General features: G+C 41.0%; 1 long non-coding RNA gene across 21 annotated transcripts in view; it reads left to right on the forward strand.

Annotated features, from left to right (window-relative positions):
- Positions 1 to 12547, forward strand: part of LOC137849904 (uncharacterized) — a 47305-nt gene that overhangs the window by 27328 nt on the left and 7430 nt on the right. For 18 of the 21 annotated variants that reach the window (XR_011092144.1, XR_011092148.1, XR_011092152.1 and 15 more), the window contains 5 exons: positions 1391 to 2164; positions 4283 to 4433; positions 4593 to 4698; positions 8118 to 8230; positions 10627 to 10719. This is a non-coding gene — a long non-coding RNA (uncharacterized lncRNA). Of the gene's footprint in view, positions 1 to 1390; positions 2165 to 4282; positions 4434 to 4592; positions 4703 to 8117; positions 8231 to 10626; positions 10720 to 12547 lie in introns of all 21 variants that reach the window. The other 3 variants (XR_011092138.1, XR_011092137.1, XR_011092139.1) reach the window with 3 other exon arrangements.

A 12547-nucleotide genomic window follows, 5' to 3' on the forward strand; every position in this document is an offset into this window, starting at 1 on the left:
CAGACTGATATGCGTTACAATACACAGCTCATCAGTTCCTCTTCATCTTTCATGTAAAGATTTGGAAGACATACATTGTACTGTGCTCTTCTACACTGCAGACCTGAATCTTTGAAACTGAGGATTGCAAGAAAAAAAGAAGTGAAATGTCTTCTCGAAGATTAACTCACACGTTGCTAACACAGTCAGGAGAATGGTCCACTTCCTCGCTTCGTATAACCCACTAGATATATTCTCCTGAACGAAGTGACAGATATGGGACTGAGAGGGGACTGGGGTTATCGATGTGTGATAAAACCACTGGGGCTTCCTTGGACACTCTTGTATTAGAAGACCTGGATGGGAAGGTGGCATTCATTAATGGGTATGTTGGGGGTGTTGGAGGGCTGCGGGTACTTGAAAAACTGACATTTTCACTACTTTTTCTATATTTGTATTTATGGGCCATGGGAAGAAGATTAGGACTGTGCTGGGAAAACTTGTGACACTTAACTTGGGATGTGTCATTGACACAAAAGACAATTGTGTTGTACAGAAAGAATGAGATTGCTTTGAGGCCTAGAGTAATTGGCATGGGATGAAATTCAGTGCTACAGGGTTTGGGGTCGTATACTTGGGAACTAGTAAGATCATCTTTCATCCAGTGGCTGTGGAGAAACACTCAGGCTTCCTAATTGGTTCCACAGAGTCATTCTGCAATCTGTACATACAAAGCATCCAAGAAACAAAAAGGGAAATGAGATTTTAAGATGATTCAAAGCATTTTAGGGACATATAGGTAAAGGTATATTCACAGCTTGTCTTGATTATTGCATATGCTTCTGCATATACATGTTCAAGAAGCCAAACAGTAAGAGGGGCAGAGAGAATAGAGTTGAATCGAGACCCTCTGTTATGAAGGATGAGAACAGTGTTATTTCTTATGTCCAGCAAAACAACTCAAGGGACATAGGACTGCTCTCTCCACAGGGTGGGGATTTTGCAATCTGAGAATGCAAGAAGCTGTGCAAGATGGAGAACTCTGCTGGCACTATAGGAAGTGGCAGTAAACTGAACATTAACATATTCAAGACTTTTTTTTTCTTTCTTTTTTTTTTTTTTTCCTAAGATGGAGCTCAGCAAGTTTCTGAAAAAGGTTTAGGATGTGCTTGCTTAGGTTACCAGGGAGATGGATTTGGGGAGGTGGACCCCTTTTTTGTCTGTCTTTCTGCTGAACCCCAAAGCTCTCCTTTGCCACTTCTTAGTGCTATGCATAGTAAATCTTTCTAGTCTGAGAAATGTGCAACTCTCTGCAGACCCTGATTACTTAAAATAGTTCTTCAAAAAATTGTTGCTTTGCAATATAACCTCTCACATTGCTTTCATGTTGCTGTTCTCTGTTTACTCGCAGGAATTATGACCGCTCTTCCTTCACACCTGGCTCAGGCAGTCCTCCTGGGAAAGAAGCAGCTGTGTGGATGAGGCAGCTAGCAAACAAACTCATCTGCCATGGGATGCTGACAAGCCTGAGGACTGAGCAGCACTGTTCAAGGAGATGCAGGGTGCCCCAGTCATGATTCCCTTGTCTTCCTTCCTTATCAGTTCTTCTCATCACGTATCCTTTCCTAAAAGCTAGTGGAAGGTATTAGTAATTCAAATGTTTTCTGCACAAGTGAATCTTCATTGTTTGTGCTCCATTTTCTGTCAGAGCCATAGGTACTCTAAAATGAAATAAATTTATGTCCAGCAGAAGTTCTCTGTAAATGTAGATTTGTGTTTCTGCTTCCTCATCTCCCCATTGATGGGCTTTGTGGCCCTACTGTAGTAGAAATAGTGGTATGTACATTTTATAAATGTTGAGGACTCTGAGAGTTAGGTCTGGACTTGACTTTCCCCAGTTGCCTATTTACGTTTTGATATGGTTCGTGCTTCATGATCATTCACTGAAAAGTTCTTCCAAATATTACTTTTAATATATGATAGGAATCTGTGGCAAAAAAACGCTCATTTAAAAGAACACCAAATCATTCTAAATTGATCACAGCAGTTCTCAGAATCCTTGCTTGGCATGGCAAAGGCCAGCACACAGAGAACATGACGTGTTCTAGCTCTGGGAGGAGTTCACATTCCCCTGCAACACTGGCCAGCAACTTCTTTCAATCCCTATGTCTTCAAACTTGGTATTGTGAGTTGCAGTCTTTTTTAAAATTTTCTTCCAGTTCTCTGTCTTACTACATATTGTTGTTCTCTCCATTTCCAATTAAATATATTTTTCAGTCTTCTCAAAATAGCTTGTTTTTAATATAGCATTTCCAGCTCCCTGGAAATTCTGTTCTTTTTCACATTGATTGACAGCCTCATGTTTCCTTTCACACCCTCCTCCGTCACAGATTTTTTTTTGGCTGCAGCTTCCCCAATGTATTAAACAGACCTGCTGCTGCCTTCTCTGAGAAAGTGTTGAAAAAAACTTTTCCAATTTCAGACAGCTTTCCTTTTTATAGCATTTGCTAGCAGCATTGCGGTTTTGGCTGAGTTCACACTTCCAACTGGAGACAATTAGGAGCCAGGATTGCAAGTACCAGACAGGGCTTTTCTAACCTTTATCTTTATTGATCTTTCATATAAAATAAAAAGGGAGACGATAAGGGACTTAATGCAACTTTATTTTTAGATCATTACAGAAACTTCTCAGGGTTTCACAGGGTGCTAGGAAAAGACTTTTCAAAATTCAAGTGTGTCTAGTTGTCATAATGCACTCTCGGGTCCCCATCCTAATGTTGTTAGGTAAAATGCACAGACAGCAAAGACAGCATACATAATTCCCTTTTTATGCGGCACAACTATTTATTTATATCTTTATTTCCTTGGCTTTCAGTGAGCCCAGATGTTACATCTACCTTTTAGGCGTGCCTGTTTCACCCTGGTGGCCAGTGGTGGCCAGTCTAAATAGCAGCTCATCCCAGGGTAAAGGCAGGCTTTGTGGAGATGGGGCTGAAATGTAAAACTGCTAAAGGGAAGCTGTGTGTGCATGTGAGCAAGTATGCATACACATAAATGAACAGGAGTAAATACATGCATAAAGACACTTCTACCTATTAACTGGGGTGCTGTGATGAAAACATGGGACTAGTCTATGGAACATAAGGCAGGCCTGTTCCCTACTGAATTTCATGCAAATTATTTATCTTGAAATGTACCAAGCTGCCATTCCCAGGGGATCCTGTGACCTGATTTTCAACACTTCTGAGGGCATTCAAATCCAACTGGGAGCCAGTTCAGCACCTTTAAATCTCAAGGACTGCTTAAATTCCAGGCAGGTGTGTAGCAGCTCCACAACAACAGGGAGAGGAAGGCCCTGTTCGTACACCCAGGACAAGGAAAATTGTTTTCCTGCTTTGTGTATTCTGCTAGCAAAGAGATAGATTAGTGCATAATGGTTTCTCTGATGTGGAATCCTGTGGGATTACCTAAAGAAAAGATCAAAAAAGGTTTTGCATACTTGTGCCTTTTAGCCAAAGGTCTCCCAGCTGAGACTTCCATGATGGTGCTGTCCATGAAACATGTTTTACGGTATTCTTAGACAATTGTCTATGTTGGTATTAAGACAGAAATAGTACAGAAACTTCAGGACAGTACTGACTTGGACTGGGATTTTCTAAAGACATGATGCCTTTCCTCTGCCCACTGCTGGAATTTATATGACATTACTACCTAACCTTATTTAGATCCTAGAATTATTATTTTTTCTTTCTTTCTTTCTTTCTTTCTTTCTTTCTTTCTTTCTTTCTTTCTTTCTTTCTTTCTTTCTTTCTTTCTTTCTTTCTTTCTTTCTTTTCTTTTCTTTTCTTTTCTTTTCTTTTCTTTTCTTTTCTTTTCTTTTCTTTTCTTTTCTTTTCTTTTCTTTTCTTTTCTTTTCTTTTCTTTTCTTTTCTTTTCTTTTCTTTCCCTTTGAAAATACATTTTAATTTTGTTAGTCACAGAAAGACATGCCATGTATTCATCTTCTAGCTGAGGTCTAGCTTCTTTCTAATAATTCAAAATCAGTTACAGAATTACTGTATAGCATACATAAAAGCTTAGTCTGTACTCTACGAGAAAATGATTTTTTTTTCTTTTTTTTTGGTTATTGATCATTCTGCTAAAAGAAAGGGCTTGAATCGAGTTTTAACTCTGTAACTACTATTGATGTTTTGTAATAAACTGAACCAGGGTGACTAGCTCAACACCTGTCGCTCCAGCCAGGCTCAGAGCGACATTGTATTTATAACATTGCCTCCGGTAATTACCTTTTGCATTCTTTCAGCAGACGAGGCAGTGTCCTGTTAGGCTCTGGCATTAAACAAAGCTCCCGGTGTCATTACTGCTGCGAAGCTCAGAGCTTTTTCCCTGTCACTGTGTGGCAGCACTGCTCCACATAACGCATGCTGCCTATTTCCCTTCAGCTTCAAGACCAGGTGAATGATCAAAGCCCTTTTGTTACTCGACCTCTCCCTCTTCATCTTTATTTGCTGGTTTTCTCTTATCCTCCCCATACTTGTTTTTCATCCTTCGTTGTCCTCAGAGGTTTCAAAGTGATTCATATTCCTCTGGCTTTCGCATTGGATTTTTCTTAGGTGCCTTCCAATTATGAGATTCTTAAGATGTGAACAAGGATCATCATTATGAAATAACATTGGATGCTATGAGAGACGATATAAAGAAGGCATTCATTCCTGTCCTGTGAGTATGTATCTTGAGGTCCCTGATGTAAATACTTAACCTTGCAAGGCTGCCTACACAATCGATAGAGACGCGCGCTCCTCCGGAAGGCTGGTCAGAGCATCTCCACGAGATGCCTGCTCCAAACGCCTCTCAAGGCTGCCTGCTTCTCTCTACTGATAGCATAGGGAATCAAGGGAACGCAGTCAGATGCCTCTGGCAGATGGTGCCAACGTTCCCCTCTCCCCCACAACAGGGTACAAATCCTGGTCTCATTCAGGCACCTCGTGGAAGAAGGGAGCAGGAGAATCCTCTGAGCCTGGCTGTCCTCTAACCTGGTGTCTCAGGGCTTGCTTACAGGTGTCAGCGACTCTCTGCTGTGGTTACTGCTACAAACATTGCTGGACATTGTAGCTGCTGGTACAGGTCCAGAACAAAAGTTTTCCTAAAACCTCCTTGGGAATAGCCACTTTTGCTTGCTGGGCTTTTTTCCAAGCCAGTTCTGCAAAGAGCAATTCTCACCACAAAATTACACCCTCTACCCACCTTGCCCTCCCCTCTGACAGTAGCTTCTTTCCTTCACAAAATACTTTTGGTTTTCTGGACTCTTCCTGTTCACCTGTTTCATTTGTTTTCAATGAAGTAGGATTTTTATCCAATACAAATACGGATCTTCCAAATTAGTGTGATTTTTATAGGGAAATGGGAGAAGCAGCAGAATCCTAATAGATAGCAGCTCCTATGGGCAGTACCAGCAAAGTCAAAAGTTTAGTGGGGATAACACCAACGAAATTCACCTTGGCTAGAAGAGTTTGTGCAGTCACAGAATTAATTTGGTGAGAAGCTGAAGCCTGGCATGTCAACACTAGATGGGGGCTGGAGGAGGAAGGGGTCCTCAAGTGAAGCGTTTCTTGCAAGGAGCTTGATCCAGAGCAGTGCTCACTAATGGGTTATCAGCGACTTTATCTTCGTGTTGAACATCTCTGTGCTGTGTCTGATGTGTCAGCCAGGGGGCAGGACAAGGAACCACCAGAGAAGCTGCTCACTGTGCTTTTTCTTCTCTTGGGCATGAGGAACAGCAGGCAGGACTTTAGTCTCAGACTATAAATCAGCACAGAACCCTGATGGGGACTGCAATACGTGGTCTTTTGGGCACAGGTGACAGAACCCCAGCAGCAGCAAAGCATAAAACCATTCCTCCTGCTGAAACCTGTAATCTATAACCCATTGATCTTATCAATGTTGGATCTTATCAATGTGTACAAATACCCGAAGTGTGGGAGACAGAGGGATTTGGCCAACCTCTTTTCAGTGCTCTGTGGGGACAGGACAAGGGGCAACGGCCACAAAATGGAGCCCAGGCAGTTCCGCACCAACACGCGAAAGAACTTCTGCACTGGGAGGGTGACGGAGCACTGGGACAGGCTGCCCAGGGAGGTTGTGGGGTCTCCTTCTCTGGAGATATTCAAGGCCCATCTGGACGCCTACCTGGGCAGCCTGCTGTAGGGAACCTGCTTTGGCAGGAGGGGTGGACCTGGTGGTATCTGGAGGTCCCTTCCAACCCCTTCAATTCTGTGATTCTGTAAAAAAAAAACAAACTCTCCCCGCTGTGGGAGGATGGGGATGGGTGCCACCAGCCTACAGTGCTGAGACAAATCTCCAGCTGGAGCCAGAGCTGTATGAATCTGGCATGTGAGAACCAACTAGCTCCAATCGGAGCAACGTGGTCTGATCTCCTGGCTCTAGTACTGTCAGGGTCAGGAACTGCGGCACTGTTTTATCTTCTCAAGGCCACACGTGTTAAATTCACAGTGCACTGGCACTAAGGAAGGGGCGATGGCTCGATACAACACAGCTGTCTGATATTGTGGAGAAACATCCTGTAACTCTCTGTGTCAAAGTGCTCGTGTTCCTGTTTCCAGGCAGAGGAAGTATTAATACATAATGAGCGAAGAAAATTGTTCTGTATTTAGTGGATACTAGCCCACAAATTAAAAGGGACTTTTAAATTTAATAATAAAAGATTATTTCCATTTTATTTATAAGGAAAAGAGGCTTCAGGGAATTATGCTATCTGCCACTCACCCAGATTTGTCAAGGAGGTGGAAAGAAAAACGTAAAAGCTTCAGGAAAAGTTTTCTGAGTGGAACAAAAAGGCAGAAATTAATGTTTGCTCCAAGGAAAAGGCAGCAGTGTGAGTTCACTGGCCACCTATCTCGTGATGTACCAGCCAATTTGCCAGCATGCACATGCCAATCAATTGGCATAGCTCAGAGCCAGACACAGCCCTACCTCTCATGTGTCAAGTAGAAATACTTTAGGAGAGGGGATTTTATACAAGGGGAGACTTGTGTTGGGACAGCGTGGTGCTGAATTTGTAGAAAATAATCTTTACCTGTTCTTCTGTCAAAAAAATAGCTTGTCCCTGACACTTTGATTTATCTACCCTCTTACCGCCCCCCAAACCTCCAGATCTCCCCATTGCTCATCCATTAATTGAGCAAGACGTGCCTTGATGTGGAAGGTGCAGGCTGGTGGCAGGTCAAACCCAGCAGATGATTGCTGAGTGAACTCTGCAGCTTTTCTCTTATTAGGGACAATAATTTGGGTCTGTATCTGGCCATCAGTGCTCTTAAGGCAAGTGGATACTGAAGCTCACTGAGAACCCTAAGCTGCTGTCAGATGTAGTAGGAGACAAATTGTATGATCAGCTTTTCAAAGGAAACCAGGCTAAAGTAACCTCTACAGTAACACCAGTCTCCTGCATTTAAAATTATTCTTCTGTTTTCATGAAGAATGAAAACTTCTGCACTACAGTAGCACTGCAGTAAACCAGTGATGTTCAATACGAGGTAACTGTTTTATTGAGAGCTGAGCTTATTAGTCCTGGAAGATTCTCAATACGGCAATGGACTTATCAATTATCAATGCCCGTTGTAATGAACTAACCACATTAGTGATTTTTTAGAGTTCTATTTATTTTAAGCAGCTGACTGGCTAATTTATCTTTGCTTTCATTTTCACTTTTTCATTCTGCTTGTGTGAGAAACTTTTGCTTGGGTTTCGCAAGGCAGCAGGAAAGAATGTGTGCACACTGAATTTCCCCTCAATTCTCATCAGAGGCAAGGAAATCAAGTGTTTTCCTGATTTACTGCCTACTTAATCCCACTGACATTAATTTACTTAAATCTGGGTACATCACTTTTCCAATGAGATCTGTACAATGTGCAAAATTGGAGGGTTTGGTTAGGTGCCTTTGAAATAATGGAGTTTAATGTATCACTAATTTTAAAACATGGCTACCTACATCTCTCCTTCATCAATATTGATGCACTTAGTTCTGGAGGTAGACAAAAAAAAAGGTCATTTCTACCTAGTATATTATTTAAATTCCACTTTCTTTCTTTCTTTTTTTTTTTTTTTTTTTTTTCTTGTTTCAGTAATACCTTTGTGCATGGCTTTTGTGCTATGATTCTTGACACATTCAGCCCTTGGAACCTGGGCACCTCAAGAGCTTTCACGGAGATGAACAGCATATATTTGGACACCTGAGGTAAAACAAAGATGTTTATATGAATTAATTGTGGCTGTGAAGTTTTTCAGGTTCTTCACGTTTTTCATGAAAATACAAATTTGGCTGTTGACAGGGGCACAAAGTTTCATTTGAATTGCTGAGGACGTAGCAGGGTCTGACTTGCAGGCCTGCTTAATCTCAGTCCTGTTTGAAGTTGATGGCTGGATTCTTACTGACTGCATTGGCACAGCGACTCTCAAGCACTGAGACTGGTGACAACTCATGACAGTCCATGAAGGCTTCACTTTCAGCTTTTGGATGGACAACTCTAATAAAACCGTGCAGGTTCAGGGCCACAACAGTACAAAAGGGAATTCAGACAGCATCTTTGCTCCACAGTGCTCCCCAAATTGCAGAGCAGTGTAAATACATAACTGCACATCTTTTTGATACTAAAAGACCAAGTTCTTTCATTCAGTTCATATTAACACTGCTCCATAGTCTAGGTCTGGATCAATCCATATAAGTGAAATTACAGGGACATTAGGAAGATAAATCATGTTTATTACACGAATGCATAAGGCTGAGAAAGGAATAGGATCCCCCATGCAAGACACTGCACTCCCTGCTCTAAAAAAGCTCAGAGCTGGAGAAAAGCAGCTTAATTTACATATACAAAGTGAAGGTGGCAATGTGATAATAGTAGACATGTAGGCTATGTAAGTATGTTGGTGATGTGAGACTAGTTGTGAGAATATAAATGGAAAGAAAGGAGGATTGTTGGAGTAACAGTATCAGGAGGGGAGCAACAGCCAGTGAGCACAGGTGAAAGCTGAGCCAAAACTAGAATGGTTCTGGGGGTGGCTGTCACTCCTGCCTCTGCAGCTGCTCTGAACGGTTGCTTTTTTGACTTCTCAGACTCAGTTCCCCCAGAAATGGGGTCTGCTGTCATTTTAGATGTGACCCAGAACATCTCTTGTTTGTTTATTTTTTCTTTCTGAAGTTTCTTTTTAGGTTGATTAAATGCATATTACATTTCCAGTAATATATTGAAAATATTGCCCCAGATCTTTAAATTTAGGAACCCAAGTTAGGTATCTACAAGTTAATTAGGGCAAACCTAATGCTAGTTAAATCAAATGTGGCTGCCCACAACCTCGTGGATAATGTGACACAAAAAAAAAGAGACGTTTTGATGCCCCCTTGTTTCTTCACTACATCAGCTCTATGCCACCTCAGGATTTATCCTACACTGTGGGAGTTCTCATGTAACACATTGAGTTGTCTGTTTGTTTCTTCCATCTGCTCATATCTGCTAGAGGAGGGATTAGAATTCATCTTGAGGAATCCCCATTTTCTTTTTATAGCTCCACACTGATTTGCCATGGTTAGGGGTTCAGGTATGAGAAACATTACAGGCTGTGAACCACCTCCTGCTCAGCTTTACACCTACAGCTTCTTCTCATTCCCAACAGACTGACGTGTATCCAAGAGGACAGTTTGCTCCTGTTCAGGATATTAGATCTGCACAGCTTGATATTGCTCAGAAATAGTTCTGTACATTTTGGATGCCTGTTATTATGTTTAGGAGTCTCTTAGTAGGAAGACACAGGCTTTTGACAAAATAATAATTCTCCTCTTCATACCCTCAAGTTCCCCTTTCAGTTATGTCCAAACTTGACAGCTGGAACAGAAGAGCTCATCTATTTTCTTTGTATGGAGAGGTAATTTGTAGCTGCATTTTGCCCAAGATGCAGAATAAACCAAAAGGTGGTGCACTTTTTTTTTCTTTATTTCTTGGATCAGAAAAAATCTGTCCCACAAGAGGAAATAAAACAATGTCTGATCCTGCGAAGAAAACTGTAAGAGATAAGATATTATTTTAATAAATTTTAAAAAAAGATCCCATTGCTTAGAAACTTTAGGTATAGCTGATCCAGCTGGGGGTAGGAGAATGCCATAGATGAGCCCATCTCAGTGTCCCTTCCAGATATGTTTTCTATGATAATATGATTGGGAAGAGGATAATTATCAGCAATATCCAGTGTGAACACAGGAGCAGATTTGGAGTGCTGCCTGATTACAAGGTATTTGTCTAACACTCATCGTCATTGTATGAGAATGCCTTAATTAGCACTGAAAACATTTAGTTACATAGACTATCTCTGGTAAAAATAGATTGTGCTGCTGATGTTTTTTACTGTGCATTAAATGCTAAGTATTTAAACCCACACAGGCACACTCAGGTGTCATCACCTGAGAACATTAGAATCTATAAATCCCTGATTTTCATTTGCAACTGAAATACTAAGAATCATTAAGATGAATTGTTAATTTAAGCTATCAACCATACAACAGATTTCAACACAAGGTAAACATCTTCTTCTCGGTAAGGACAAATGATCACAAAGTGTGTTTTATCTACTCAAAAACAGATAATCAGCTTATAACCATTAAGAGGACGAATGATCCTGATCTATTTCTACAAAGACAGATCCTGTTCTGGCTTCTGAGCAACTGAGTAGGAGGTATGTATATAAAGACATAAAAAAAACAACAGGAGACTAGATACCGGACATACAGAACAGATTCCTGTTTGTCTCATGTGCTGATTTATATTCAGTTCTCAGTGCAGTTGAGATTATATTTTCCAAATCCTTTACTTCTCTTCAGTTCATCAAAGTTATTCAAATCTGGATTTTAAACCTGTGTTTCTACAAACCTGACTGGGAGCAGATTCATTTACCTAATGTGAAGGTTAGGCTCAGCACGCAGATTAGGACACCTAAATTTAGGTGTCTGCACGTAGGTGTCTATGTGTGAGGTAGCTGTTGCAGCTCCCATCGCAGTCAGTGGAGGTACCTGCATTTGGATAGCACTCAAGATTCATTGAGCATCTAGATGGTGATTTGAAGGTACGTTATCAGGTGTCTCAAACTAGAAACTGAACTTGAGGTTGGGTATTTATAAAATAGACATCTAAACCTGAGCAGGTATTTATCAAGTGGCTTCCCAGTATAATCGATGAAAAAATGGTCAGTGGAGCTTAGGGTGTGATTAATCTGATCAAATATAAGTGTCTATTTTATAATGAGGTGAATCGTGACCTAAACTCATTTGACTAGCTCTCCAGCTACTCTAATGGGAGCCTAGACACCTGGCTTGCATATAGGCACATACAGTGCAGACTAAACTTACATTTGTGTGATCAGTCTGATCCACGTGGCTATGAAATAATCAGATCATCTCATCTGACTTCCTGCATGGAATGGGCTGTGGAACTGAGTTAACAGGTCTCACAAAAATGTGACCCCACTTACTTAGGGCTTACCCGGAGACTTGGCATGTACCAGGCATTTCCAAGCTCTTCTACAAACTCTATGCAGGGAAGAAAAAAGATTCCTATCTGCACAGCGCGTGGGGTTACCCAACAATACTTTCTTCTCATGGGAAGGATTTGGGGGGTAAGAGATGCAGGGCACAACATAATTAAGCCTTTGCACTTCAATGCAAATGTTCCAGAACAAAATTATCAACAACAACAACAACAAAAAAGATGCAGCCCGTGTGAGAGATTTTCATGATTGTACGGAAAATCCAGGATGTATTTTAAGTGTCAAATTGTGTGGCATTCAATTAACTGATACAATGGATACATTGACCATGTCAGGTGATATTTCTAAGCACTTTTTATTAACTAATTTTAGTGGAGAGACAGTACAATGAACGAACTCAATTTTCTGTGTTTTCCCAAATGTGTTTTCACCCTTTATCCTAAGTGGGAGCAGCACTTTGTATTTCCCATCACCTCCCCTGCTTCTAATTAAAATTCAGCTATGGGTCAAATCTTTGGCTGGAAAGAGTGTATGCAGACCAGGCTCTGCCTTGTGGTAGAAAGTTACAAAAACAGGATGTATTTTATTTGACTGGAGTGAACTTAGTGGTCAGGGGTCATTTTCATTTAAGAAATATTTTTTTTCTCATGGTTTTCAAATGCATTCTGTCTCTTAAAAGGCAGTGAAAATAAAATGCATTTTTCTCAGCATTTTTTCTTAATGATCTCAAGGCACTTTACTGGCAGTAGTTTGCTCAATCTTGCAGTAGCCATACACAGTGCACATATCACGGCTTGTTTGATCTTTCTCAGGCTTCAGTTTTATTTTCTTCCAGTGTGAGGTAAGCACCTAAGTGCTTCCCAACCTGTAACTATTAAGAGGACACAAACACCGTATGTTATAATGTACTAGATTTTTTTTATGTTACCTTTGTTTTTTCTTTGTACCTCTTCCCAAACTGAGACTTGGTAATGGGTTCTTCCTTCATTTGAGTGGCATGCCACACTTTTCCCTTGTTTTT

This window comes from Anas acuta, chromosome 1 (assembly GCF_963932015.1).
Source record: "Anas acuta chromosome 1, bAnaAcu1.1, whole genome shotgun sequence".
Lineage (NCBI taxonomy): Eukaryota > Metazoa > Chordata > Aves > Anseriformes > Anatidae > Anas > Anas acuta.